The sequence below is a fragment of the Haemaphysalis longicornis genome, unplaced genomic scaffold (genome assembly GCF_048455015.1).
Source record: "Haemaphysalis longicornis isolate Haplotype H1 unplaced genomic scaffold, Haemaphysalis longicornis Haplotype H1 scaffold_1, whole genome shotgun sequence".
In the NCBI taxonomy this organism is placed as follows: Eukaryota; Metazoa; Arthropoda; class Arachnida; order Ixodida; family Ixodidae; genus Haemaphysalis; species Haemaphysalis longicornis.
In genome coordinates this window covers 94,177,088-94,182,273 of record NW_027526203.1, presented here as the reverse complement: position 1 = coordinate 94,182,273, position 5,186 = coordinate 94,177,088, and the positions used below count along the sequence as shown (strand labels likewise).

Genomic DNA, 5,186 nt, shown 5'->3' with positions numbered 1-5,186 from the left:
AAAAAATAATTATCTTTGCAACAATGCAAACAATAGTAAACGGTTGTTAATGGCTGGTCATTTTAACCTTCCGCATGTTAACTGGGAAACCTTGTCTACTGGTACTAGTGAAATTTCAAGCGGAGATAAATTATTAAAAATATTGTTGTCCCCCAATCTTACGCGAATCGTGAAGGAATCGTGAAGGAATCGTGAAGGAATGCTGGATTTGTGTTCTTATCAAGCCAGTTGGATGTCTACATGGTATCAGGGAAAGAGCGCATATCAGACCATGGGCTTTTTGTTGTCAACATTACCACAAAGAAAAATGCTCGTCCTAAGTTGCCGGTGTAAAAGTTAAACATTTTGCAGGAGCGGATTACACTTCTATTTGGGATTTCTTAGAAGTCGCCTTCAATAAGTATCAGTCCACTTCAGAATGCGAGTCTGTTGAGACATTGCGGAATCGATTAAGGCAATTGTGGACACCTGTGTACACATATTCATACCGTCTCGTCTTCAAAAGGTAAAACAACGCAGCCTACTGATAACCGGGGGTATAATTCACATGAAAATAATAATTAAAATACTATGGAAAAAAGGAAAGAACCGTACCGAATTATCTTATGCCGGTAAAAGTTTAAAAGACTCCTTGTCCAAATCGAAGAATAAGTTTTTTTAAACACACCCTTGCAGGATTTCTGAAGAGTGAGCCTCAAAAAATCTGGCTTCATATGAGCGGCCGAAAGGAAAAAATTGAAGAGATCTTTGCCGGATCAAGAACAGTGACGCAATTCATTGAGATAGTCGACGCGTTTAACAGGTTTTTTCAGTCAGGTTCGCAGTGCCGTCAGATGTGTGCTGTGGTAGGAGCTTGCATTATTCATGCTCATGTTTTATGGAAGCCCTATTATTTTATCATGAAGGTGTTTTTCGCGGTTGCTAAATCTAAATGCGAAGAAGGCTGCAATAACTCTGAATAACTTTAAAGTCGTGAAATAGGCTAGCGGCCCAGACAAAGTACGAAGTGCATTTCTGAAAAGATACGCAGAATGGGCATCGTTCTTTCTTCGGAAGAGTTGAAGCTTGAGCCGGTTTCATTACTTTCAGAGTAGAGGGCAGCGGAATGAACGGGACGAAGCAAAGACGTGACAAACACAAGCGCTTCTGCTTGTCTCATCTTCGCTTCGTCCCGTTCATTGCGCTGCCCTCTACTCTGAACGTTCATTCTTGCCAATAGGTTTGCAAAATCTTTAAAAACTCACTCTATCCCGGAGAACTAACTATGCACAATAGTCATACCTTAAGGCCGAAGGTCTCTTTCTAGTAGCTCGTGGACAGCAGTGCACAACAAAGAACATACCGGTTGACAAACACACCCTTTGATATAAACAAGGCGAGAGAGGAGGCTGCTAGAGAACAGATTGCAGAACAGCGTTATGCCACATTGGAATTTTTTTCAGCACAGGGTATCCTCTTTCTCGTAACAGTAATTATTTAAGAACTGACCATGTCCTCCTGGGGCCCAAATCTCGAGGAAAGGGCCGTCGTTTTGAAACGATGCGGTAGCGCTGTGCAAATGCATGTGTTCTCGGGTTGGGGCGCCGCTTTGAAGGCCGGTGACAGAGCAAACACCTTTGACGGGAGCCGTGTAACAAGGGTGCAAGCCGACCTGCGGCACTGTAAAAGCGACACGGGGTATTGTGTACCGCTTTGCGCCCTTGTGGGCGTGCCCCCCTGCCCCCCAAGGGATTTTGCTCTGCGTCCGGCCGTCAAAGCAGCGCCCCAACCCGAGAACACATGCATTTGCACAGCGCTACCGCATCGTTTCAAAACGACGGCCTCGCGTTTTAGGGAATCGGACCCCTCCATTATTGTCATGTGTCAGTCTTTGCGGCCAAAACCAAGTGTCTCTAATTCTTGCATATAGTCTGAATAGGTTTTACACACGTGAATGTGAGCACACCCTTACGTTTGGTGGCCTATGCTTCCCTCAGACATGACGGTCATCATTAAGGCCTAATTAGGTGCACGTTTTGAAGTAAAAAAGTGGTTGCTATGATATTGCCGGTAGCACTTCAAAACATGCACTGACACATCACATAGGCTTCAAGCAGTGCACATAAAGGCGATGTTAATGAAGTTAACCTGGTTGATGCCCCAATCGACTAAAAAAGCCTTCAGAATTTAAAGAGTCTTGCGGTTGAATTATATGCTCAGAAATTCACCACACAATCCACCAGCCTCCTGCAGCATACTCGTTAAGATAAAATGGTTATCACCATTTAGGTCGGTGCATTATCACAGGATAGGTGAAGAGGCGATATTTTGCCGTAGTAGTAATGAGCGAGCATGTCTTTGCACCTTTTTGTCTCCCACCCTTCTCACCCCAAATTGAACGGGTTAGACTTGATTGTTATGCCGAGGGGACATCGCATCGTAATGTTGTTTTACACGAAGTGAATACCACGTTTCTCCTGCATGCCGAGAAGTTTGTTCTTACCAGCAAGCAATTTGAAGTCATTTATTTAATGCAGACCTTCCTTTTCACAAAGTGGCTATTTGAACGTTGGCCATAACAGAAAGAAATCCGGTGCAGTTGGGACCAACGACGCGACACAATATGCGACTGGTGACATTGTCCTTCTATGCAGCAGCATAGATTTTTTTCTGCTCCTTTTTTAGTGTTTTAAACAACTTTTAAAATCTTGATTTTTGACATTGTCACCATGATGCGATAACTACATAGGACATGTTTGCGTCCAGGCTGATGCAGTATTTCACGCGTTGACATATTCTAGCTTTGAGTGTGCAAAACACCTTGCTGAACACCGTAATATGGCATGTAGGGTTTAGCAGGTTTATGGAACTTGCACCATAAACCTGGAACTTGGAATGGAACTTGGAACTTGTTTATGGAACTTGCAACATCCCACCGCTGGCAACCAGTTGATACATTCTGGAAGGCGTCCAAGGACCCGGCTCGGCCGCCTCCATCATGTGAGGTAGCGTGGGGAACAGCGGCAACGAAAAGTTGCTGCCTTGGTGACGGCAAAAAGCAGCTGAAGGCAAAATTAACTGGTATACTGCCTGGCGGGGGCTGAGCCGAAGCAAGACAGGAACAATGCCCATATGGGCGAGATTACAGTACAGCAATCGAGCAGACTGACAGAATTGATTCACTCTTGCCCTATAAGGTTTTTTTCTAAATTGGTGATGTCTAGGGGTGGATGAAGGGTTTCATTTGGGGGATCTGAACCGACGACCTAACCCTTAGGTCTGTCTTAATTAAACGAGCCCCTCATTTTCTATTCTGGTTTGCTATTATATATATATATATATATATATATATATATATATATATATATATATATATATATATATATATATATATATATATAAAGAAATAGGTCGGCAGTCTACAACGCCAAAGGAGGCATAGGGGTGTGGTTAGGCTCTTTTTTTACTGCGGTTAATGAAGTTAACATTTTTTTAAATATAAGGAAGAAAGAAAGAAGAAAAACACGCGCCTAGAGTGGGGACCGACCCCACGCCTTTCGAGTAGATCTCGAATGCCTTACCAATTATGGCTACCTGGGCGACTCTGTGTTCTCCTTCACTTTCTGGGCTATTTATATTTACTAGAAGTGTATCTGACGCTTGAGGGTGGTAGCCAGCGCCACTCTGACTACACGGGGAGAAGGGGACCTTCTTTTCAACCCCCCGGGGCGTGACTCGAACGTCTACAGCCTGTCATGAGAGGATAACTGGCGGTAAGCCCTTTTATGCTATCTAGGCATCAAGGCTGCCAGAACCGAGACCCTCGCTAGGCTTTCGCAGAATAATGTAGTAAGGAAATGAGGGGCTCGTTGAGGAAATACAGAAAGATAAGTCGGCAGTCTACAACGCCAAAGGAGGCATAGGGGGTGTGGTTAGGCTCTTTTTTTACTACGGTTAATGAAGTTAACATTTTTTTTAATATATGGAGGAAGAAAGAAAGAAATAAAAACACGCGCCCAGAGTGGGGACCGAACCTACGCCTTTCGATTAGATCTCGAATGCCTTACCAATTCGGCTATCTGGGCGACTGTGTTCTTAACTTTCTGGGCTATTTATATTTACTAGAAGTTCGTTAACATTTTTTTTAATATATGGAGGAAGAAAGAAAGAAATAAAAACACGCGCCCAGAGTGGGGACCGAACCCACACCTTTCGATTAGATCTCGAATGCCTTACCAATTCGGCTATCTGGGCGACTGTGTTCTTAACTTTCTGGGCTATTTATATTTACTAGAAGTGTATCTGACCCTTGAGGGTTGTAGCCAGCGCCACTCTGACTACACGTGGGGAAGGGGACCTTCTTTTCAACCGACCGGGGCGTGACTCGAACGTCTACAGCCTATCATGAGCGGGTAACTGGCGGTAAGCCCTCGAATGCTACCTTGGACTCAAGGCTACCAGAACCGAGACCCTCGCTAGGCTTTCGCTGAATAATATAGTAAGGAAATAAGGGGCTTGTTGAGGAAATACAGAAAGATAGGTCGGCAGTCTAAAACGCCAAAGGAGGCATAGGGGTGTGGTTAGGCTCTTTTTTTTACTACGGTTAATGAAGTTAACATTTTTTTAAATATATGGAATAAAGAAAGAAAGAAAAACACGCGCCCAGAGTGGGGACCGAACCCACGCCTTTCGATTAGAGCTCGAATGCCTTACCGATTCGGCTATCTGGGCGACTGTGTTCTCCTTCACTTTCTGGGCTATTTATATTTACTAGAAGTGTATCTGACGATTGAGGGTTGTAGCCAGTGCCGCTCTGATACACGGGGAGAAGGGAACCTTCGCCCCGGGGGGTTGAAAAGAAGGGCCCCTTCTCCCCGTGTAGTCCCTAATTTCCTTACTATATATATATATATATATATATATATATATATATATATAGTAAGGAAATTAGGAGCTCTCTCTCTATATACATATATATATATAAATATATATATATATATATATATATATATATATATATATATATATATATATATATATATATATATATATATATATATATATATATATATATATATATATATATATATATATATATATTCAGAGGACAAGGTTCACCGGAGAGGCCGATGTTCGGGGCGACCGTTTATACGGAGGCTCGAGCAGGGAACGCCCGAGTGCACACACCATGATGATGAGTATTCACA

At 43.2% G+C, this 5,186-nt stretch overlaps 1 non-coding gene across 1 annotated transcript; it reads right to left on the bottom strand.

Annotated features, from left to right (window-relative positions):
• Positions 1–4,638: 4,638 nt before the first annotated feature.
• Positions 4,639–4,710, bottom strand: Trnar-ucu (transfer RNA arginine (anticodon UCU)). The gene has a single exon. It is a non-coding gene; the product is annotated as a tRNA-Arg (tRNA).
• Positions 4,711–5,186: the final 476 nt, after the last annotated feature.